This window comes from Ovis canadensis, chromosome 4, assembly GCF_042477335.2.
Source record: "Ovis canadensis isolate MfBH-ARS-UI-01 breed Bighorn chromosome 4, ARS-UI_OviCan_v2, whole genome shotgun sequence".
In the NCBI taxonomy this organism is placed as follows: Eukaryota; Metazoa; Chordata; class Mammalia; order Artiodactyla; family Bovidae; genus Ovis; species Ovis canadensis.
In genome coordinates, this window is record NC_091248.1 from 23,546,492 (window position 1) to 23,572,967 (window position 26,476).

The 26,476-nt window shown below is 39.6% G+C and overlaps 1 long non-coding RNA gene across 1 annotated transcript in view; it reads right to left on the minus strand.

Annotated features, from left to right (window-relative positions):
• The window catches only part of LOC138439103 (uncharacterized), a 137,691-nt gene that overhangs the window by 91,391 nt on the left and 19,824 nt on the right, over positions 1-26,476 (minus strand). The gene's annotated exons all lie outside the window — the stretch shown is intronic.

The window sequence follows — 26,476 nt, forward strand, 5'->3', positions numbered from 1 at the left end:
AAAATTTGTCTCAAAATGTAATTTGACAGCAAAGAATGAGATTTCTTTAACAAATAAAACTCTACCTTCAGTGAGTGGTCCTGTAATATTGCCTTGAAAGACTATGTATACTCTTGTTACACTTTTTTGAACTACTCTTTCAAATGTCAAAGGCAAAAATGGTCTATTTTCAAATATGGCAGACACCACATTTGCCAAATGATCAAACATCACCAGTGATAGGCAAATCAAAATCATGTACCTCTGATATGATTTACAACATCACTTGTATAGCATTTTGGCAAAAAAAAAAAAAAAAAAAAGAAGAAGAAGAAGCAAACCCTGAATTTAATCATGAGGAAATATTAGACAAACCCAACTGAAGGTCATTCAATGAAATAATTGGCCAGTACTCTTAAAAAGTATCATGAGCATAAAAGACCAAAAAAAAAAAGGGAGGGTATCAGGAACTTCCTAGATTGGAAGAAACACTACAACTAAATGCTTGAGTGAGTTTGACTGTTAAGATTCTTCATATAAGTGGTTATCCTGCAGCATTTATCTTTCTGTGTCTGGTTTATTTCACTTAGCCTAATATCCTCCAGTTTCATATATGTTGTTGCAAATGGCAGGATTTCCTTCTTTCTCATGGCAGAATAACATGTGTATATGGCCAGTAGAAATATCAACAGCCTCAGATATGCAGATGATATTACTCTCATGGCTGAAAGTGAAGAGGAACTAAAGAGCCTCCTGATGACTGTGAAAGACAAGAGTGAAAAAGTTGGCTTAAAATTCAGCATTCAAAAAACTAAGATCATGGCATCCAGTCCCATCACTTTATGGCAAATAGAAGGGGAAAAAGTGGAAACAGTGACAGATTTTGTTTCCTTGGGCTAAAATCACTGTAGATAGTGACTACAGCCATGAAATTAAAGATGTTTATTCCTTGTAAGGAAAGATATGACAAACCTAAACAGTATATTAAAAGGCAAAGACGTAACTTTCCAAAAAAGGTCTGTCTAGTCAAAGCTATGGTTTTTCCAATAGTCATGTATGGATGTGAGAGTTGAACCATAAAGAAGGCTGAGAGCTGCAGAATTGATGTTTTCAAATTGTGGTGTTGGAGAAGAATCTTGAAGAATTCCTTGGACTGCAAGGAGATCAAACCAGCCAACTGAAAGGAAATCAATCCTGAATATTCATTGGAAGGACTGATGCTAAAGTGCAAGCTCCAATACTTTGGCCTGATGCAAAGAGGCCAACTCATTGGAAAAGACCCTGATGCTGGGAAAGACTGAAGGCAAAAGGAGAAGGGAGCAGTAGAGAATGAGATGGTTAGATAGCATCACGGACTCAATGGACATGAATTTGAGCAAACTGTGGGAGACAATGAAGGACAAGGAAGCCTGGCATGCTGCAGTTCACGGGGTCTCAAAGAGTTGGACACGACTTAATGACTAAACAACAACGATATGTACACACACACAAACACACCATATTCTCTTTATCTATTCCCATAGCCGATGGAGTTAAGTTGCTGCCACAACTTGGCTATCATGCTGCAATGAACATGGGAATACAGATACCTCTTTGAGATATTGATTTCATTTCTTTAGGATATATACACACAAGTGGGATTGCTGGATCAAATGATAGCTCTATTTTTTAGTTTTTTTGAGGGCTCTGCATACTGTATCCCAGAGTGACTGCACCAACTTATATTCCCACCAACAGTGTACAAGGATTCCTTTTCTCTGCATCCTTGCGAACATTTGTTATCTCTTGTCCTTTTTGATAAAACCATTCTAACTATTATGAAGTGATATTTCATTGCGGTTTTGATTTGCATTTCCCTGATCAGCGATATTGAACACTTTTTCACCTGCAAGCCACATGGGAAAATGTCTATTCAGTTCCTATGCCCAATTTTTAATTGTTTATTTGGTGTTTTGGTATTGAATTGTGTGAGTTCCTTATATTTTTTGGATAGTAACTCCTTATCAGATAGATAGCTTGCAAATATTTTTTCCCACTCAAATGGTTACATTTTTATCTATTTTATTTTTTGATTGTTTCTTTTGCTGTGCAGAAGTTTTTTAGTTTGATGTAGTCCAAACTGTCTACTTTTGTTTTTGTTGCCAATTTTTTGTGTGTTATATCCAAGAACTCATTACTAAGACCAATGGTAAGAAACACTCTCACCTATGTTATCTTCTAGGAGTTTTATGCTTTCGAGGCTTATGTTTATGTCTTTAATTCACCTTGAGTTAATGTTTGTGTATTTTGTAAAATAAGGATTTGATTTCATTTTTGGCATATGGATATCCAATTTTCCTAACACCATTTATTGAAGAGACTCTCCTTTTCCCATTGTGTATTCTTGGCACCCTTATCTAAGATAAGTTGATAATATATGCCTGGGTTTATTCCTGGGCTCTCAATTCTTTATTTTTTAGTTCTTATTTTTATTTGGAGGATAACTGCTTTACAATGTTGTGTTGGCTTCTGCCATACAACAAAGTGAATCAGCCGTAAGTACACATATGTCCCTTCCCTTCTGAATCCCCCTCCACTCCCCACCCACTCCCACCTCCCTAGGTTGTCACAGCATACTAGGCTGGGCTCCCTGTGTTATACAGCAACTTCCTGCTAGCTATCTGTTTAATCTACGGTGATATATATGTTTCAACGCTACTTTTTTAATTTGTCCCACCCTCTCCATGCCCCACTGTGTCCCAAGTCTGTTCTCTATGTCTGCGTCTCTATTCCTGCCCTGCAGATGGGTTCATCAGTACCATTTTTCTAGACTCCATATATATGCTTTAATATGCAATGTTTGTTTTTTTCTCTTCTGACTTACTTCACTCTCAGCAATACTGGGCTCTCAATTCTTAATGACTTCATGCTTTTTCAAAAAGTCAGCCTCCCCTCAAAAGTTATTCAGATATGCTAACAGATTAAAAAAAAATTTCACAGCCTTCCAAAAATAAAGAGTGAATTATTGAAATAAGCAGATAGTTTCCCAGGAAAAGCACTTTGAAGCAACCATATTTTACATATATAGATTATGAATTAAGTTTTTCAAAACTCAGAATTTAGACATTTTGTATCTCAGTTGTAAACAGTAAATTTTATGAACCAGATGAACAGCAGTTTCTGCCTTTTTGTACTGACAGCATACAATTGCTGTTCTTTATTTGATTTGAAGATACATAATGAAACCTAAACATTTTCAAACAAATATTTCTTTTTATGTTTCAATACATTTAGTGTTTTGTTTTGTTCTTTTTGTTTCGAGTTTTGTTATTGTTTTGTCTTGTTTTGCTTTGCCTCTAAAAAGTGTGCAGTATCTATCTGGCTCGCTGGCAGGACTCTGAAATTTCACAAAACCTGAGGTGAAAATTGCAATCCTGAACTAAGACTCCAATAACACAGGATTATAAAAAGTCTGGTATTATTTCAAGTCAGGATTTTCTTCTATATCCAATTTCACCCAAAGTCAAGTATTAGTCAGTCTTCACCTTTCATACAGCAGAAAGGCAATTTGATTAATATGATTTCTTTGTAGAAAAATCTAAGAAGATTAAGGCACAGTGATATAGGTAAGGCATGCCCTCTCTCCACACGACATTCCTCAGCACTATATAGAGGTCTGTGGATCTTGCAAGTCATTAGATTGTTCACACTAGCTGCATGTGAAAGAGGAAAAAATCTATCATTGGGGAGTACTTCCATTTTCTATCACATTTTAGTTTTCATCTCACGAACAGGTCAACAAATCTGGAGGTTGGTATTGATTTCACTCTATAAGCAGGAAAGTGCATCTTTCAAGCAAACATTTGCAGATCATTTTCCTCGCATCCACCCCACCCCTGTTTGGGGGGTTATGTTTTATGATAGTCTCAAAGGAAAAAAATTAAAGCGTTCTAAATGACTTCTGTACTCAGTGAAGCATGATGCAAAATAAATCTGATTGGGGTGGTTTCCATTAACTATTTTCCATCTGTACATTCTGAAAACCTAATACTGACCAGGAGGCATAATTTTCTCCTTTTCTGATATGTGGAAGTGAATTCAAGTCTGGTTAAAACATATGTGTGTGTGTGTGTGTGTGTGTGTGTGTGTGTGCTTATATATACATATATATAAACGTAAATATAAATTTAACATAAATTTAAAATGTCATTTACCCTTCTACTTTTACTTTATATGTTTGTGTGAATATATATATAGAGAGAGAAAGAAAGAATAAAATGAAAGTCCCCTTCCCTAGGCCTTCACAACTTTTAGAATATGGGTATTATATGCCTACTGCTTTGCTCAAATGTAGACCATCTGAGAACAGGATAGACAAGGGAGTAAATTACTTTCAATAGACCATTTCCAACATTGTTTTCTCCTCAGACTATCACACGTCAATTTGATTGATATGAATCTGAAGATTCAATTTCAATAGAAAAGGTTACAGGGTCAGAATTCACTGTGCAGCCGTCTTTGTACATCTCAGCAGCCCAGCTAAGACACTTCAGTGCTCACAACTTAAAGAACCCCTACTGTACCAGTCAGGGGCCTCTTCATCCCATGCCTCTCTTCAGAAATCTGACAAGCCATGCAAGGTTACCTAAACAGACATAAAACTTACCTTATTTCTTAAGCAGGGCAGTGAGGGGGGCTGATAAACTTGTTATTTAACATCCAAATGATCAAATGCAATTTATACTTTATATGATGACACAAAGACTTAAGTCTTGACTTTGAAAACATTGCAGATTTTTAAACAGCTCTTTTTTACCTGTTTTCACCATCTTTACAGCACAGCAGAATATAATACTATTATGTTAATTAAATAGTCAGATACTCCTACTACTCCTAGTTTTGACATGAATCCTAGAATAGGTAAAACAGAAAAATAATATAACTCATCATAGAAAAAGTAATGTGATTATTTGAATAGAAGGGATTCAGTATCTGTCCCCAGGTAAAATCTCAAGTTTTTACTATTAATATCATAAAGAAAGATATATAAAACCAAGAATTGGCATTTTTAATAGAGAAACAGTAATAAGCAAAGAACTGACTCATTGGAAAAGACCTTGATAATGCCATACAGTGCACTCCTTACTGTATTTGATTTTTTTCACTCGACAGTGCACTTGGGTTGGCTTGTTGCTTCATGCTATTGTGTGTAGCAGCAACCGTTCATTCTCTTGCTATGAGTATATCAGAGAGTATATCATTGTATGAGTCTCACAACTTCTTTATCTATTCCACTGTTGGATGAACCAGAGCGATCTTTTAAAAATGTAGATAAGATCACGTAACGTCCCTAAGTAAAACTCTTCATCTGCTTTCTATTGCATTTAAAAGATTCTAAGTTCTTGGCTTAACACTCAACATTCAGAAAACTAAGCTCATGGCATCTGGTCCCATCACTTCATGGCAAATAGATGAGTAAACAGTGGAAACAGTGTCAGACTTTATTTGGGGGGGCTCCAAAATCACTGCAGATGGTGATTGCAGCCATGCAATTAAAAGACGCTTACTCTTTGGAAGGAAAGTTATGATCAACCTAGATAGCATATTCAAAAGCAGAGACATTACTTTGCCAACAAAGGTCCATCTAGTCAAGGCTATGGTTTTTCCAGTGGTCATGTATGGATGTGAGAGTTGGATTGTGAAGAAGGCTGAGCATCGAAGAATTGATGCTTTTGAACTGTGGTGTTAGAGAAGACTCTTGAGAGTCTCTTTGACTGCAAGGAGATCTAACCAGTCGATTCTGAAGGAGATTAGCCCTGGGATTTCTTTGGAAGGAATGATGCTATAGCTGAAACTCCAGTACTGTGGCCACCTCATGAGAAGTGTTGACTCACTGGTAAAAACCCTGATGCTGGGAGGGATTGGGGGCAGGAGGAGAAGGGGATGACAGAGGATGAGATGGCTGGATGGCATCACTGACTCGGTGGACGTGAGTTTGGGTGAACTCCAGAAGTTGGTGATGGACAGGGAAGCCTGGCATGCTGCAATTCATGGGGTTGCAAAGAGTTGGACACGACTGAGCGACTGAACTAAACTGAACTGAAGTTCTTACCATGGTACTAACCCATCCCACCCACTCACCTTCCTACAATCCCAGCTTCTGTAATTCCATGGTTCTAGCCACACAGTCCTTATTTTTGTTTCTTCTCTCTGTTACATACTAAGCTCTTTCCCAACACACAGCCTTCATACAGGCTAGTCACTTTCTGGAATGTTCTCCTTAACCAAAACCATTGCGTCCTCCACCCAACCAGTTCAGTTCAGTTCAGTCGCTCAGTCGTGTCCGACTCTTTACGACCCCATGAATTGCAGCACGCCAGGCCTCCCCGTCCATCACCGACTCCCAGAGTCCACTCAGACTTGCGTCCATTGAGTCAGTGATGCCATCCAGCCATTTCATCCTCAGTCGTCCCCTTCTCCTCCTGCCCCCAATCCCTCCCAGCATCAAAGTCTCTTCCAATGAGTCAACTCTTCGCATGAGGTGGCCAAAGTACTGGAGTTTCAGCTTTAGCATCATTCCTTCCAAAGAAATCCCGGGGTTGATCTCCTTCAGAATGGACTGGTTAGATCTCCTTGCAGTCCAAGGGACTCTCAAGAGTCTTCTCCAACACCACAGTTCAAAGCTTCAATTCTTCGGCACTCAGCCTTCTTCACAGTCCAACTCTCACATCCATACATGACTACTGGAAAAACCATAGCCTTGACTAGATGGACCTTAGTCGGCAAAGTAATGTCTCTGCTTTTGAATATGCTGTCTAGGTTGGTCATAACTTTTCTTCCAAGGAATAAGCATCTTTTAATTTCATGGCTGCAATCACCATCTGCAGTGATTTTGGAGCCCAAAAAAATAAAATCTGACACTGTTTCCACTGTTTCCCCATCTATTTGCCGTGGAGTGATGGGACCGGATGCCCACCCAACCAAATCAAGGCCAAATACAGGGCTGGCTCTAACTCAGCTTATACCAAGTTCATCTTTTCAAACGTGCCTTCTCTAACCTTAACCTCTTCCTACAAATACCTCCTCACTCTATTTTACACTACCTTGTTTGTTTCACTTTGACTTTTCACTTAAGCTCTGAGCAAAAAATAGTATGGATATAATGCCTTTTATTTACAGAAGAGAGAAATAGTTATTTTAAAATCATAGCTCCAATGAGGGGGGAAAAGGGAGATTTAATATCCAGTGTGTGCTCATTTGTGTCCTATTCTTTGCAGCCCCATGGAGTGTGGTCCACCAGGCTCCTCTGTCCATGGAATTTTCCAGGCAAGAACACTGGAGAGGGTTGCAGTATTTCCTTTTCCAGAGGATCTTCTCGATCTCAGAAACAAACCCACATCTCTTGCATCTCCTGCATTGGCAGGTGAATTCTTTATCACTAGGGCCACCTGGAATGGTTACAGTCAAACCTCAATTCTTGGAATCAATTCAATCAATGTAATAGAAACATTGTTCTCATTCATTTAGAGAGATGTCTCATTATTGCTGGGATTCCCTGGTGCCTCAAATAGTAAAAGCGTCTGCCTGCAATGCGGGAGACCCGGGTTCAATCCCTGGGTTGGGAAGATCCCCTGGAGAAGGAAATGGCAACCCACTCCAGTACTCTTGCCTAGAAAATTCCACGGATGGAGGAGCCTGGTGGGCTACAGTCCATGGGATTGCAAAGAGTCAGACACGACTGAGCAACTTCACTTTCTCATTATTGCAACCTCCAAATTCCTAACTAAACTTGTAAGGTGCCTTGCAACACACCTTGTGGGAGTATTCCCTGCAAACCAAGTGGCACTAACTTCCCACAAAACCAGAAACAAAGAGTTCCAAGAAAAATTCTTAAGTAGGCTGATAAGGAGTCTGAAGCCCTGAAGGAGGAATGGGTACAGGGTTCTCAAGGAGGAGAAAGGGGAGAAGGACAAACTTTTCTTTCTACATCCCTTTGTCTTAGTCAGAAAAGACACTTTTTCTCTAAGTCCAGAGCTAATGATCAGACAACAAAACAACTCATCTTGCTCAAGGGTATGTTTCTCCTTAAGCTCTGTACTAATGATTATATAACAATGTAACTTGCTTGAGGACCTTTCTCCTTCTTAACAAGAACCTTCTGACTAATCTTGCTTTAAGATGTATGTTGTGGGAGTGGATCTGGTAAAAGTATATAAGGCCTTGATAAGACTACCAACTTTAGCCATGGGAATAAAGACTTTATTTTGGGGCTCCAAAATCACTGCAGATGCTGACTGCAGTCATGAAATTAAAAGACGCTTACTCCTTGGAAGAAAAGCTATGACCAACCTAGACAGTATACTCAAAAGCAGAGACATTACTTTGCCAACAAACATCCATCTAGTCAAGGCTATGGTCTTTCCAGTGGTCATATATGGATGTGAGAGTTTGACTATAAAGAAAGCTGAGCACTGAAGAATTGATGCTTTTGAACTGTGGTGTTGGAGAAGACTCTTGAGAGTCCCTTGGACTGCAAGGAGATCCAACCAGCTCATCCTAAAGGAGATCAGTCCTGAATATTCATCGGAAGGGCTGATGCTGAAGCTGAAACTAATACTTTGACCACTTGATGCAAAGAACTGACTCATTGGGAAAGACCCTGATGCTGGTAAAGATTGAAGGCAGGGGGACAAGGCGACAACAGAGGGTGAGATGGTTGGATGGCATCACCGACTCAATGGACATGGGTATGAGCAAGCTCCGGAAGTTGGTGACACTCAGGGAAACCTGATGGACAGGGAAGTGTGCTACAGTCCATGGCGTCGCAAAGAGTCAGACACGACTGAGTGACTGAACTGAACCGACAAGACTAGCGTGGTGGGGGGCACTCTCCTCTTCTGATGATTGTGTCAGGTTTCTCTGTCCTTTTTCACTGTAATAAAACTTCTGTCACACACACACACACGAGTTCCAAGAACAAAATCACTCCATCTGAAGAAAGAGAGGTTTTATATAGAAAGTGTTTATAATGTTTTCTATAAAGGTACAAGATGTTTTACAGAGGAAAATGAAAATTTCTATTCAGTTTTTCAAAACTAAACTATAATTCTCAATGAACCAACTAGAGCAAGTTAACCAGCATATTTATATAATTTGCAAATCCTGGACATTTCTAATTAAGCAAAGAAAGTGGCATGGTTTTGAAAAAGCAATGTGTTTTTAAAGGGTAGTAGGGAAATTAAATGTGTTCAGTTGGGTTTAACTTCTTCATGAAAATAAGCTTCTTATTCTGATAAGAAATGGGTCATAGCAATAAAAGTGTGCTGTAAATTCAACTTGACAAATGAGAAAACGAATTCCTGAGGGTAAGGCCTATTAAAGGAATATTTTAATTTAATCATGCAGTGAACATTTTTGAGAAGCTTCTATATATGCAAGAAACTGCCTTACATGTTTTAATGAGGCAAAACATAGTATTAGCTAATATAGTAATAGCTTATTCTATTACTAACTTCTCAGACATAATATAAAAAGATCAAATATAAGGACAAAAATGCTAAACACCTATATGAAGATGCCAGCTTCCAATAGTTGCTTCTAAACTTCAAAATTCAACCATATGTTACACCTATAACTTGAAGGCATGTGCAGAGCATTAGTCATTTAAGTGAACAGAAGAAGTCGGTTTCTTTGACATAACATGTGATGTGATGCCACCTTATGGTTGAGAATTAAATGTAATGATAAGTAATCATTTTTTCAGATACACTTTCTTAGACCCCTGGGGGTGGGGGAAATGGTACATACTACTAAATCAGTAAAATTCACAAATCTAAATACACACAATCAATTTAATCCTGGGAAGAAAATATAAAATTAATATCAATGGTATGACACACAGGAAGACTGCATTTGGTCAAAGGGTCTGCTCATTTGTCTGCCTATTCTAGGTATTCTCATAGCAAATATCAGTTGGATTTTTCCAGCTCAAATAACTGCTCTTTACTCTCAAGTTAAAAGAAACGAACAAAAACATAAAGTGAAAACAAGTGAAAAATCTTTTAATTAACCAGTTTTAATTTACTAGGCATTAGGGGGAACATGACCATCCCCAAGAAAAAGAAATGCAAAAAAAGCAAAATGGCTGTCTAAGGAGGCCTTACAAATAACTGTGAAAAGAAGAGAAGTGAAAAGCAAAGGAGAAAAGGAAAGATATATCCATTTGAATGCAGAGTTCCAAAGAATAGCAAGGAGAGATAAGAAAACCCTCCTCAGAGATCAATGCAAAGAAATAGAGGAAAACACTAAAATGGGAAACACTAGAGATCTCTTCAAGAAAATTAGAGATATCAAGGGAACATTTCATGCAAAGATGGGCTCAATAAAGGACAGAAATGGTGTGGACCTAACAGAAGCAGAAGATATTAAGAAGAGGTAACAAGAATACACTGAAGAACTATACAAAAAAGATCTTCACAACCCAGATAATCATGATGATGTGATCACTAATCTAAAGCCAGACATCTTGGAATGTGAAGTCAAGTGGGCCTTAGGAAGCATCACTATGAACAAAGCTAGTGGAGATGATGGAATTCCAGGTGAGCTATTTCAAATCCTGAAAGATGATGCTGTCAAAGTGCTGCACTCAATATGCCAGCAAATTTGGAAAACTCAGCAGTGGCCACAGGACTGGAAAAGGTCAGTTTTCATTCCAATTCCAAAGAAAGGCAATGCCAAAGAATGCTCAAACTACCGCACAATTGCACTCATCTCACATGCTAGCACAATTATGCTCAAAATTCTCCAAGCCAGGCTTCAACAATAGGTGACCCGTGAACTTCCAGACATTCAAGCTGGTTTTAGAAAAGGCAGAGGAACCAGGGATCAAACTGCCAACATCCACTGGATCATCGAAAAAGCAAGAGAGTTCCAGAAAAACATTTATGTCTGCTTTATTGACTATGCCAAAGCCTTTGACTGTGTGGATCACAATAAACTGTGGAAAATTCTGAAAGAGATGGGAATACCAGACCACCTGACCTGCCTCTTGAAAAACGGAACAACAGACTGGTTCCAAATAGGAAAAGCAGTACATCAAGGCTGTATACTGTCACCCTGCTTATTTAACTTATATGCAGAGTACATCATGAGAAACACTGGGCTAGAAGAAGCACAAGCGGGAATCAAGATTGCTGGGAGAAATATCAATGACCTCAGATATGCAGATGATACCACCCTTATGGCAGAAAGTGAAGAAGAACTAAAGAACCTCTTGATGAAAGTAAAAGAGGAGAGTGAAAAAAGTTGGCTTAAAGCTCAACATTCAGAAAATTAAGATTATGGCATCCAATCCCATCACTTCATGGCAAATAGATGGGGAAACAGTGGAAACAGTGTCAGGCTTTAGTTTTGGGGGGCTCCAAAATCACTGCAGATGGTGATTGCAGCCATGAAATTAAAAGACGCTTACTCTTTGGAAGGAAAGTTATGACCAACCTAGACAGCATATTCAAAAGCAGACCTTTGCCAACAAACGTCCATCTAGTCAAGGCTATGGTTTTCCAGTAGGCATGTATGGATGTGAGAGTTGGACTATAAAGAAAGGTGAGTACCAAAGAATGGATGCTTTTGAACTGTGGTGTTGGAGAAGACTCTTGAGAGTCCCTTGGGTTGCAAGGAGATCCAACCAGTCCATCCTAAAGGAGATCAGTCCTGGGTGTTCCTAGGAAGGACTCATGCTGAAGCTGAAAATCCAATACTTTGGCCACCTGATGTGAACAGCTGACTCATCTGAAAAGACCCTGATACTGGGAAAGATTGAGGGCAGGAGGAGAAGGGGATGACAGAGGATGAGATGGTTGGATGGCATCACTGACTCGACGGACTTGGGTATTGGTAAACTCCGGGAGTTGGTGATGGACAGGGAGGCCTGGCGTGCTGTGGTTCATGGGGTCGCAAAGAGTCAGACACGACTGAGCACCTGAACTGAACTGAGGGGAAACAATTTGGAAGCCCCAGTTTGAGGGATAAAAATGGTCGAATATTAGAAATGTCATATCCTTTCTTGTATAGTTTTTTGCTTAAGCAGAAATGCAAATTTAAGGAACTCAAAACACAAACAAATATAATTGTTGTATTAGTCCAATACGTAGTGCCGGTTGCTCCTCACTGAATGACAGATAAACTCAGGCTGGGTCCTTCCTGTGTACTCTTCATCAGCGGCACCTCTCTGCGGCATTCTGATCTTCTTGGGTCCCACGCACTTCCATATCCTCCACTGATCTACGATTCACCTCCTTGCAAGCATTGTAGAAATTCCTCACTCAATCTGCAATTGCTCAGAGTCCCAACTTGAAAGTAGAGCATCACTATCAAACAATTTTTTTTAACTTTTTCTGCCACACTATTTTCTAATTGAAGGATAATTGCTTTACAGAATTTTGTGGTTTTCTGTCAAACATCAACAAGAATCAGCCATAGGTACACCCACGGCTCCTCCCTCCTGAACCCTCACCATCAACCACATTTTTCTAGTCCTAGTTAATTCTGTTTCTATTTATAGTTCAACAAATCCAAGGATTTGGGGAAATGTACATCTTCTTTGATGTTTATTTAGTAAAATGCTATTTGAAAAACTGTCTGTCATTGCCACATTGCGATAAAGCCTCAATGGTTCCTGAGCGGAAGAAGTGCCTTCTGGACTGAAAGTTACCAGAAAAGGCTCTCCTTTTAGTTGAAAGTTATTTCTCCTGTTAACGCTATCAAATATTCTTCTTTCTTCTCTTCCTTCCTCTTTCGTAGCAATGGTAGCTGTGGGTAAAACACTCCAGTGACTTTATAATAGCAATTTTAGTGTTCATTTATTGAATCCTTATCAGATATGTAGGTTAGTCTCTCTTGGCAGTAAATTTTTGGAAAATGTTATAGGAAAGTGATAGAAACAAACCCACTTGTAGACAAGGCTCTATTTAAGGGGTATTCATGCCTTTAGGGGGAACAGGTTCGATTCCTGGGTAGGGAAGATCCCCTGGACACGGGCAAACCACTCCAGTATTCTTGCCTGAGGAGTCTGTGGACAGAGGAGCCTGGCAGGTCCATGGGGTCGCAAAGAGTCGGACACGACGAAGAGACTGAGCATACAGGCATGCGTGCATGCATTCAAAATGACTGCAAAATTAAAGAAATCAAATATAAAATGCTAATATCAGGGGAAACTATGACATTTATATGGGAACCATCTGCATTATCTTTGGAGCTTTTCTATAGATTTAAAATTATTTCAAAACCAAAAGCTTATTTTTAAAAAAGTTCAGTGAATCAGAACCGAGCCCAGGTAATTTGTCTTCCCTCCATCAGCTTTACCAGACTGAGTCTCTTTCCCTCCTCCGCGCATTTACTCATGTATTCTATCTATACAAGATCCTTTACATCTGCTAAGAGACTGGAGCTGTCGTCTTACTCCTGAGGAGAAAGGCCAGCTTGGTGGCTGCTGGGTTTGAAGTTCCCTGTTCAAATGCCAGTGTAGATAGAGATATGACTACTCTGAGAGCTTAGCCAGGTCACTTCCCTTTCTATGATTTGCTTTTGTCTTATGCCTAAAGGGACAGATAACGCTTACCTCCCACCTCCACCAGAAAAAGGAAAAACGTTAAAATGTTAATCTGAACATATTTTTTAAAAGGAAAAACTGTTTTCAGTGCCAGCTTCATATACAATACAGAATATTAATATCTACTGGGTTTGTCAGCCTGAGCTAGTAAGCACTTCAGGGCAGATCCTGCTTTTTGAATCTCAGTAGCTACTCTTGAGTCCTTTCACAAATAATGATGCCAGTCCTTAAATCTCAAGTTTTAATTCTGAAATTTAGGATTCACTGATAGTAGCTACTAACAATGCACCTATTGCCATTTCCTAAATATTTGTTTTACTTCTAACAGAGCACAAAGATCTCAAAACTCTGTTTTTATAACCCTGTTTACATCCTGAGAAAGGACTCCTCACCAGAATCACATCATAGCTCATAGATGCCTATTCAATGACCCACTTGGGCGCTCCCATTTGGCTGCCATTTCGCTCTTGCCTCTGTCTCTGTTTAACCTTTTGCCTCCTCCAGAGCAGTTAGCTGAAGCCGCAGGATGAGGAATGGAGGTTCTCAGAAGCCAGGGAGATCAAAAGGGTCCACCCTGCATGAACAGCATCTCTCTCTTCCTGGCAGTCTCTGCTACTGCTGGGGAAGGGTAATGGGGGGAGATTTTTCTATTAATTCCTAGCTGACATCTTCAGAGCAGAAATTTAAAAGTTTCATAACAAGAAGAAATGGAGATTAATGCTTACAGGTGATGTATACCTCCTTCTGTGTTAAGGAGAGAGGCAAAGCCTAAAGATTCTTAGCCCAAGTGGTGCACCACCCAGATTATGTATGAGGAAATCTGTTCGATAAATGTTAGCTGCCTACCCTCCTCTTTCTTCTGACTGCAGATTTGCTTTTTCTTTTTTTGAAATGATGGACATTTTCTTTCCTACAGATCCAGACAAAATAACATTGACCCTTAAGAACTAAGAAATCCCCACCATCATCTCCTTGAGCCCATTCCAACACTTTGCAACTCCAAGAGACAAGTCACTCCCGCTTTCCAGAAAACACTCCAGGACAGGGAGGGGCGGTGGGGAGGCTCAAAGGGCAGGGAGGACCTCCAGCTCAGGTGCAAGAGAAAATCTCTGTGCACCCTTCATCACCTTACTGGCTCGGCAACCCCACCAAAAACATAATGAAAACCACCTGTATATATGGAGGGATCTAAATACAGTCAGATTTGAGAGCTCCAACAACATTCAAATACATGAAAATTTAGAACTACACTGTCTAATACAGTAACCATCAGCCACATGCAGCTATTTAAATTTCTTTATATTAATTAAAGAATTATGTTCCCGAATCACATTAGCCACTAACGGCTCTTGTGTTGGACAGCTCAAATATGAAGCACTTCCATCACTGCAGAAAGCTATACTGGGCAGGACTGATATAAATGGTACACAGAAGTACATCTGGACTCTTGAAACCCTGCTATCTCATCTTTGATTCTTTTTACTAAATATTCACTGAGTATTTACGTCATGCAAGACACTGGAAAAAAGTTCAATGAAGCATACAAAGATGAATACGATGATAACTGGGCATCGGGTGCTTACATTTGAGATGTAGAAATATACAGATATAAGACTACCTATATTATAAAATAGAAGGATGTACAAGAGCAAAAGAACAGGCAAATTATTGCACTTAGACAGTGTGAAACCATTTCACACTGATCCTCGACAGTTTCAGGATTCCAAGATAACAAGCACCATCCTGATTGAGAAATCGCACATTTCCATGCTATCGGTTCCATGTAAACAGCATTTGAACACATTCCATCAAAACTGCTTTGGAAACTTGTCCAAAATAAAATTTTCTTTGGTGAGAAGATGTAAGAAACCTAAGAGGTACCACATGCTAATGGAAGGAACATAGGATTCAAAGCGAGAAGGCCTGTTTGACAGCCAAGTCCTACTTTCACAAGCTGTGCAAACTTGAGTAAGCTTTTAACTTTTCTGAGCCTCAAGATCTTCATCTTCAAAGTGAAATAATTCAAAGAAATAATTCCTACCCCATCTGTCCCCAAAGCTATTACTGTAAGAATAACCATGAGAGTGAAAGAAGCTCAGAAACAGTAGAGCGTCATATCACTATTCTCACTGAAAGTGACATGAAATGTTGGAGGACAGAGAAGTCCATTGCTGGCAAGTAACTTTGGACCGCAGGTGGAAGGTTCACAATTCTGCACAAGGATATCAAATTCTGAATCTGTAAATCTTTATTTAGATTTAAAAGCAAAACACACACTCCCTATCATCATACCTAGCTCTTCTGTTGGGGTAACAACCATTGATTAATCCCAGAGGGCAATCTGCCTCTTGCCAGCTTGAAGGAGGCCATGGCATTGAGGGTGAATTTACCATGAACAACAAATTAAAATTTTCCTGACTAGGACAAATCAGCAAATGAATGGCAAAGCGGGGTAGGTTTCTTTGCTACGGAGAAGAGAATGGATCAGCAGGATAACTGCCACAATGTACAAATGGAAAGAAAGGAGGCCTTGGAACAATTGCCAGATATGGGTTCTGTTGATTTCATGAGGAATTTTAATAAGAATTTCACACTTTGTAACCACAAGCTTTTGAGTCCGTCCGAGAAAATGCTAAATGCTTCTGTAAACGTAAAATGACACCACTTTTACTTTCCTACAACTCCTGTCAATAGCGTGGGATGATTTCTTTTTCAGGAGAGAGTGTGACTAGATTGGGTTTTTCCCCAGATGTGCAGGGAATGGTTTCAATTACCTGGTGCCATGCTTTCATTTTTAAGCACCCCCTCGAACCTATTGGGTTTGGCAGTTCCAGTAAAAGGGTGGAACCACAGAGGGGCCCTTCTAGCCATCCAAGCTATGGTTTCACCATGCTCACCATGTAGCTGGCACAGACTCACATACAATAGACTAGAAATGCTTATACCGGGATGCAAGGCACTGAATAGCATAAATTTTCAACAAGGAGGCCTAAAGGTTAAAATAATAAACTTCAAGTGATGTATGCCACATGTGACATTTTGGTTCCAGACGTAACAACCTAAACCAAGGTCTTCTGCATACAATTCCAAAACAATATTACTCTCCTAGGTTTCTGATTTTGATTTTGCCTCAATTGCTCACAGATTACACTTTGGCAAACTTGGACATGACATAGGACTGTTTAAAATGCACATGCCGGGGAACCTGCAAGACGATCTGCACTAAATCATCCCGAATTCTTCGTTCCTGTGGTCACTTAACCATTTCCACAAATATGGCACGGACTTTTTCTTCAGGAGGAAAATTTGAAATAATCACTCTAAGTAAGTGGTACAGTGAACTCTCCCCTTCCCCGAATAAAACAATAGACATTTGTTCTAATATAATTGGCCATTTATCCCAGATCTCAGCAATTTATGGCTCAACTGTCTGAAACTGAAATCACAATTTTAATAGCAAAGTAGAGACTTATCAGTCACAGAAAAGTCCGGAAATGGGCTCCAAAAAGGCCAAACTTTGGTATGCATTTCATAACCTAGTTGAAAGGTCCAATAGTCTTAGCAGTTCTTCATTATTTTGCAATTATAGTTTTTAATTATTTTGAAGACTTTGAAGCACATATTTTATCTTGAAATACTTCAACATAATGTCCTTAAGTTCAGGAGTAAAAAAAAAACAGCATGGAAATAACCATTCTTTAGTTTTCTGTTCTAGCCTCATTTTTGTAAGGAAGGTAAGTTATTGATTACCTTCCCTTGTTACATTTTAATAAGGCTAGTATGAGACCCATGATCACAAAAGTGATTAGTAATGAAAACAATGGTGAATCCTTACGGATTTGCAGGTGACCGTATCTGAAAATACAGTGATGGCTTCTCCCATACTTTAGTTGAACTACATAGGCATAGGTAAATTTGTAATAAAAATACCATATATTACAATAGTAAAATATTAAAAGAGCAATGAGAAAGTCAACCAGACAGCTTCTAAATCACACAGTTAACACAGGCTATGTGACTAAATGTTTTTTTCTTTTAAGCTCTTCAGAAAAACTGCTGCTGCTAAGTTCACTCCAGTCGTGTCCGACTCTGCAACCCCATAGATGGCAGTTCACCAGGCTCTGCCGTCGCTGGGATTCTCCAGACAAGAACACTGGAGTGGGTTGCCATTTCCTTCTCCAATGCATGAAAGTGAAAAGTGAAAGTGAAGTTGCTTGCTCAGTCGTGTCCGACTCTTCACAACCCCATGGACTGCAGCCTACCAGGCTCCTCCATCCATGGGATTTTCCAGGCAAGAGTACTGGAGTGGGTTGCCATTGCTTCTCTGTCAGAAAAACTACTTACAGTCAAAAAAAATGTATCACTGGGGCACAGGCAGAGTGGAGAAATGCAAATCAAACATGATTCAGACATTTACAGATAAAAGGCAAAGGAAGTAATGTACTCTGGAGAAAAGTCAAAGGGAGTCAAATGACCATAACATGTCAGAGCTGAAAGGCCCTGGGAGCTTGCCTATCCTATCCCAGTATTTTGTAAATGAGGAAAATAAGGCACAGATAAGGAATTAGCCTAAATTGAGGACAGGGAAAGAACTACAATGAAGTCCTTTCCTCCTATTCAACCAGTGCTCATTCTACTAGACCCACTCTTTAGTCCCAGTTCTGATCAGGACACTTAATTGTCTGTAGGTGACAATGGGCAAATCCCAAAATCCTTCCATCCATACCTCTGATTCCTCCTCTGTAAAAGGAGGATAATACCAACTACTCCATCGTCTTCATTAGATGATTGCACATTATTATATAGACGATTACCATAAGAAAGTTACACACTCAAAAAAATGAAAAGGCAAACATCAAAGCAGTTTCCTTTTTAAAGATTATTTAAAGTTCCAAATAGATAGGAAATTCTCAGAGTTCAGGGCCCTAAGAAGGCTAGAGTCAGTAGACCCACAGACCAGTCATAAAACAAAGATGTTTTATCTTCTTGCAAATGTTTTTCCAAACTCATCCAAGTCAAAATGATCATGGAGAAGAAAAGAAAATCATGGCATTTGAATTAATAGCATTAGACACTTGAAACACAGAACTGCAATATATACGCAAATTTAAATTTAGGAATTTTCCTTTTGTGTTTTCGTCAAAGTTATTCATGATACAGGCAATATCACTTGCAAGCAAAGATAAACATTCTACACTGATGCCAGCAAACATTCTTTGCAGCAAAAATCTACTAATGAACATTTTCTCACCAGTGGGTCCCTACCACCTACCAAGAAGAAAAACAAACTAATTATCTTTCCTGAGTTTTTTCAATTTTTATATTATTTTTTTATATATTAAGCAGAAAGATGACTGAAAGACTCCAGGCCCTTTAAATCATATTTTATTGCAGTTTTCTTTACCTAGTCATACTATGGGAAGAAATAGCCCATTCTTATTCATACGCCTTTATGAAAGATATCGATATGTGATTGTTTCACTCAAGTTAATACATGAAGAAACTGGCATAGAAATATATTATTAGCTTTGTTGATTGGTTGGTTTAGTCACTAAGTTGTGTCCGATTCTTGTGACGCTATGGAATGTAGCCCACCAGGCTCCCCTGTCCATGGAATTTTCCAGGCAAGAATACTGGAGTGGGTTGCCATTTCCTTCTCCAGAGAATCTTCCTGACCCAGGGATCAAACCCTGGTCTCCTACATTGCAGGTGGTTTCCTGCATTGCAGGGGAATTCTTGACCAACTGAGCCACCAGGGAAGCCCCATATTATTAGCTTATTTCGTTATAATTAATGTGCTTATGACGACTAAAGAAAATAAGCCTTCTTGCATGACTCTGTGCCTTGCAGGTTCTTTGCTCATAGGAAAGCCCTGTCCTTTCCGAAAGATTCAAGCCTTTCTAGCTGTAGAGCATGGAAATAAGCATAGATTACAATGATTTCAATTACCACCAATATAATCAGTAAGTTGTTTTTAATAAAGGTTTATTAGAAAAGAGTTCAGAAATGAACCCATCACATAGGCTATCATCTATATGATCTGGAATCTTAAATATATCAAGCACACAGCTACATGTACTCCTTCAGCTACTGATGAGTTAATTTCGTTCTATTCTCAATGACAGACTTATTCTCTGATCCATACCCAACACCTGTCCTGCTCAGACCCTTAGTCATAAGAGAGACTTGATCAAAGCATATGGTGTGAAAGCAAATTTCTCACCACTGCAGCACTGAGGTGAGATTCTTCATTGTAGAGACCCTGTGGTAAAGCAATGAGGACTAAAAATGGAAAAGGACTCCCACTTCTGGCCACCTGGAGAAGAAAATGGCAACCCACTGCAGTATTCTTGCCTGGAAAATCCCATGGACAGAGGCGGGCTACAGTCTATGGGGTCGCAAAGAGTCAGACACAACAGAGCAACTAATGCTTCTGGTCACCACAGAGAAACTTTTCCTCTTAAAATTATTAAACTTGACAAGACATATGAAATAACTGTTTTCAGATGTTGGACAACAGACAAAATATGATCCCTGAAAGATGGGAAATGAACAAGGCGAGCCTGGAAGTACTTTGCAGATCTCAGTGTGGAGTGGGAGGAAATAGATCAGAATTCAAGGCCACTGAGGCAGCTGGAATTCACAGGGCATGGTACTAGACAGAAAGGGGCTGGGTAATTTGTGTGTACAAATACACAATTCCAACTTGAAAAAAGTGCTATAAAGAAATAAAAGGAGCTCCAGAAACCTGCACAGGGGCCCTCTTGAGTCTTTCGCTGAATACTAGGCAACAGATGCACAGAACAAGTCTCCACAAAGCCAGAGAAAGAACAACTATAGAGACCTATGGACTGAACAACTACCACAGTTCCCACAAGATCTGGAAATGTTCAAGTTTCAATCTGCCAAAGTAGAGAGACCTCACTAGACATTCTGAGCATTTGACAAACCCTCGAAAGACCATGCCTTAGGAAGAAGACTACTCTAAGCCCTGATAAAGGCACTCTGTATCTGCCCTATCAAAGCTGAAAAACAACCCCTTAGTGATACAGGTGTTAACTATGCTGCTTATCATTAAATCATGACCAGTGTGTATTTACGCTACGTTAGATCCAACAATCTTACTCAACATTTACAGGCAAAATACTAAGTGATGAGGAAGTGAACTAGATGGAAACTTTATGTGGACTCTATTCTTTCTTATCTGGTATTTTTCGAAACCAAGGCAGAGGCCATGGTTTGCAAATTCCACAGTCTTACAAGCAGACCTTGAATCAATCAATGGACAGCAGTGAGCAACTGTGAAACCTATCTCAGTATTTTCAAAAATCCCACAAATGCTCATCAACAGCATTCTCCTAAAAATACTAATTCACATTTACAAGTGTTTGTTGGGGCTAGGCAATGTGCTGAGCTCTTCACATGCATCATCTCATCTTCACAATTGAATGAGATGGAATTTATATTATTTCTGTTTGCAGAAAAGAGAGGCTTGAAGTGGTTTGGTATAATGTACTACATGTGACAGGTGGTAAGACATGGAGGGAGGTCTCTCACCCACAGCTGTAAGATTCCAAAGCCAGGCACTTAAACACTCAACTCATTCCCTATGTTGAAAGTGAACATCTGGATTCTACTCTCAGACACTCTCAGAATTCCCACACAAAAATTTCCACAAGAACATAGCAATCAGGGAAGTAAATAAAAGTCAGACCTTGCCTGATTTCTTCCTCTCCTGGGCAGCTAGAGCAATCTAGATAGTATGAATTTTTGTTTTGATCTGGGCAGGCGTTAAGGGGTGTGGTAGCATTTTAAAATTTAAAATTATGGGATTTGAATAGATTTTTTTCTGTTGTAGTATTTTATCAAAAAATGGCAGTTTCCAAAGAAGGCCAAATTTCTTGATATAGTCTGCTCTAACTCTCATCTATAATTTTCACTCTAGACCAATACTTTTCTTATTGATTCAGCTAATTGTTTAAAGATGCTATAGACATTCTTAAAAATGTAGACTGTGATGAAAGCCCTGACTGCTACAAAAACTCACAGAATAGACCTCAGCAAGGCAGAGGATCTTCCCGGGCCACAGTTTCTCTGTCTAGAAAGTGATGATCTTGGGACTTCCCTGGTCCGATAGTTAAGATGCCACACTTCCAATGCAGGGGGCGCAAGTTTGATCCCTGGTCAGGGAACTAAGATCCCACATGCTGCAAGATGCACACCCAAAAAATAAAGTGGGGATCTTGAAATACATTGGCATTTGCCAAATGACATATCACAGAATACCTGTCCTAAGAGATGCCCCAAGCAAAAGAAATTCCAGGTCAAACAAACAGGAGAAAAGCTACAAACAGTTGCTCCCATTTAGAGACTGATGACCCATTAGCAGTGAATAATCTGCTTGCAAATTAAAGCCTCAGCACAGTCTAGCAGTAAAAAGATCTATTTAACTGTGCTTAATTCTGAATTTCCCAAACGTGTTTGACTCTAAGACCATTTCCCTGGAAAAGTGTCTACAAACACCCCATTGAAGCAATATCCATTTATTTACTCATAAAACTATTTATTGAGCACCTACTATGTGCTAGACAGCACACTGGGTATTGAGAATACAAAAATAAATATGATCCCTGTTTCCCTGGAGTCCAGAGTTTACTTGAGAGAATAGACGATAAATACGCAAAAGGTAAACAAACATGATTTTGTGTTAAGAAGAGTACTATGAAGGAAATAGTTTTTAAAATGTAAAATAAAGAAAAAAGGAACATATTTAAGTTGGATAGTGAGGAAAAAGCCACTTTGGCCTCTCTAACATCATTAAATATTATTAGCATCATTTAAGAAGATATTTGAAGAATGAGAAGGAGATTGCATGTGAAGAGAGCTAAGCATCTGTGAAAACCCCAGGGTGTGAAACTGCTTAACAAGTTCAGAGAATCAAAAGGCCAGTGAGATGGAAGAGGAGGTCTGACTTCAGGACTGGAGAGACTGGGCATGCAGGGCTTCCGGGTCACAGAAAAGAGCTTGGACTTTATTCTAAGCACAATGGAAAGGAGTTTCAACTGGGAAATCACCTGACAAAATTTTGTTTTGTTTTTTAAAATATGAAAAAATCTGTCTGCAATGCAGGAGATCAGGGTTCGCTCCCTGGGTGAGGAAGATCCTCTGGAGAAGGGAATGGCGATCCACTCCAGTATTCTTGCCTGGAGAATTCCATGGACAGAGAAGCCTGGCAGGCTACATACAGTTTGTGGGGTCACAACGAGTCGGACACAACTGAGCGACTAACAAACAAACAAAATAAAATATATATATATAATTTTTTTTTAATTTCTTTGGCTGCACCAGGTCTTAGGTGCAGCACTCGGGATTTTCAATCTGGGTTGCAACACGTGGGATCTTTAGTTGCAGCACGCAGGATCTTCTCATTGTGGCTATGTGGGATCTAGTTCCCTAACCAGGGATCAAACCTGGGTCCCCTGCATTGGGAGCACAGGATCTTAGCCATTGGACCACCAGAGAAGCCCCAAAATCGGTTTGTTTTTTGTTTTCTAAGTTCATTCTGGCTATCCTGTGGAGAAGAGTTTTAAGAGCTAGAAGAATACTTAGGAAGAATTCAGAGAAATTGTATTGGTTTTCAATTGCTGCTAGAATAAACTATCACGGACTTAGTGGGTGAAACAATACAAGTTTACTGCCCTACAGTTCTCCAGGTCTGATGTCTGACGTGTCTCACTAAGCTACATTCGTCAGGACTGCATTCTTTCCTGGAGGCTCCTTTTTGTTCCATTACATCTCTCTGACTCAGCCAAGAAATATTCTTTGCCTTTAAGCCCATCCAGATAATCCAGGATAATGTAAACATCTGAAGATCTATAACCTTAATTACATCAGCAAAGTCCCTTTTGCCATGCGTGGTAACATATTCACAGATTCTGGGCATTAACACAGCACATCTTTGGGGAGATAGGAGGAGAAGTATTATGCAGCCTACCACAAACTGCTCTCACTTGGTAGCAGTTCCAAGTGAGAAACAAGATAAATTAGATCAGCGTGGTGGCAATGGGAAAAAGTAGACAGATTTAAGGCGTATTTTAGAGTCAGAATTAGTAGACTTGTTGGTGATGTGTTATTTAGGTGGAGGGACTCAGCAGTAAAGAGAAAGGACTCAGTGATAAAGAATCTGCCTGCCAAAACTCCTGCATTGGGTTCAATCCCTGGGTCGGGAAGATCCCCTGAAGTAGGAAATAACAACCCACTCCAGTATCTTGCCTGGGAAATACCATGCACAGAGGAGCCTGGCAGGCTATAGTCCATGGGGTCACAAAGAGTCAGACATGACTGAATGACTGAGCATGCATGCATAAGAGGAGGGAACTGCAGAGACACCCAAGAGGAGGGAATCAAGGCTGACTCCTAAACTTCTGATCTTTCAGGCTTACAGGCTGAGTGCCAGGGGCTTTCAAAATATAAAGAATATTGGGAGTAAAACCAATTTTAGAGGAAAAATCAATAGTTCTGTTTTCTATGTAATACTAAAGAAATATTAACCATATCACCTCTGAGATCTCTTACTGTTAACACTTTCAGTTAAGTGTTAGTTTAAGTGTTAAGTGTTAGTTTAAGTGTTAAGTTTCAGTTCAGTTCAGTCACTCAGTCATGTCCGACAGACAGGCCAGGCTTCCTTGTCCATCAGCAACTTCCAGAGCTTACTCAAACTCATGTCCATTGTGTTGGTGATGCCATCCAACCATCTCATCCTCTGTCGTCCCCTTCTCCTCCCACCCTCAATTTTTCCCAGCATCAGGGGCTTTTCAAATGAGTCAGTTCTTCACATCAGGTGGCCAAAGTATTAGAGCTTCAGCTTCAGCATCAGTCCTTCCAATGAATATTCAGAACTGATTTCCTTTAGGATGGACTGGTTGGATCTCCTTGCAGTCCAAGGGACTCTCAAGAGTCTACTCCAACACCACAGTTCAAACGCATCCATTCTTCGGTGCTCAGCTTTCTTTATAGTCCAACTCTCACATGTGTACATACATGACTACTGGAAAAACCATAGCTTTGACTAGATGGACCTTTGTTGGCAAAGTGATGTCTCTGCCTTTTAATATCCTGTCTAGGTTGGTCATAACTTTTCTTCCAAGGAGCAAGCATCTTTTAATTTCATGGCTGCAGTCACCATCTGCAGTGATTTTGGAGCTCAAAAAAATAGAGTCTGTCACTATTTCCATTGTTTCCCTATCTATTTCCCATGAAGTGATGGAATCAGACGCCATGATCTTATTTTCTGAATGTTGAGTTTTAAGCCAGCTTTTTCACTCTCCTTTTTCACTTTCAGCAAGAGGCTCTTTAGTTCTTTTTCGCTGTAACACTGTAAAAAAGACTAAAAATATCTCTATTCAGGGGCCATGAAGTCTGAATTTTTATAATTATATGTTATTCTTATTATCTTGAGTAAAGAGTGACTTGTTTGTGACTCATCACATTCTTCAAAGTGAAGGAACCCTTAGTATGCTAGTTATCTATTCCTGTGTTAAAAAAAATGGCCCAAAATTTAGCAACTTGAAACAATATAGTTTCTGTGGGTCAGAAATACAGATGTGTATTAGCTTGGTCCTCTGCTTCATGATCTCTCATGTGACTATAACCAAGATGTTGGTTAGGGCTAGGGTCTCAACCAGAAGCTCAGTGGGGGAAGGATTCAATTTCAAGCTTACTTACATGGCTATTGGCAGGAATAATCGTTGCAGTACTGAGGGCCTCAATTCCTTACTGACTGTTGACCAGAAGCAACCCCCAGTTCCTGGCCGTGTGGGCCTCTTCACCACTGCAATTTATTTCATCAAAGCCGCCAAGAGAGAGAAAGTCTGCCAGGAATCCACAATCTTCTCTAGCTTAATCACAGAAACAACTTCCCCTCAAAACTGCCATATTCTATGATTTAGAAACAAAGGGAGAGAAATACCTGGAAGCAGGGATCACTGGAGTCCATCATAGAGATAAATGGACCACACTTGGGAATTGAGGAAACCAAAGCAGGAAAAAAGAAAAACTGAAAAGGTAATCTTCATCTTCTCAATTTTTTCAGGACAGTAGTCCTAAACAGTATCCCTCAGCCAGTAAACTGCTCCCAGGAGAGCTGATTAGGAAACTAGTCAAGAGGTAGAAAAGGACAATCCAAGAAGGACTGCAAGTCTGTTTGGCAATAACTTCTAAAGATTATAGCAGGGGGAAAAGAAAATTAAGATAAGTCATTTTAAAGTATTTTAATTCAAAATTAGAAAAAGAAGACTTCTGGCAGAATTGAAACAAAAATATAAGAAGAAAAGGACAACATATTTTGGAAAACAGACTAGTCAATTCTCCGCAGTAACAGTGAAAAATGTTAAGTAATTGCTAATGGGCATTTCCTAAAAACAGAATGCTTCCAAATTCTGCCATCTTGTACATTATCCTCCACATTGACTCTTTTTAATCTAAAATGAGGTTTATTGCATTTCATGCAGTTTGAAGTCCATGCAGCAAAGGAGGCTGTCACAAATTTCAATGTATTTAAAAATAAAGTTAAAAATGAGGGGCGTGGGGGAGAGGGAAAATACACAAAGTTCTAGTCTCCTTGGGTCCCTGGAAGAGAAGGGTTTGGGAATGAAACCATCCACTCTCCATGGCAAATGAGTCTCTTAAATGCAAGGAATGTTCCCACCGCCTCTGAATGCAAAGCCACGGAGCTCTGGGGCAGGACCAGGGACCCGGGGAGAGGAGCACTAGCGGAAAGGAAGCTACACACATCACCTAATTTTACCTGAGGGCAGAACAAGGTGGTGAATCCTGAGGCAACAGCTGTTTAAGAGTCAGGAGATTACACACAGCCCCGAGGAGATCTACTCATAAAAGAAGTGGCAGTAA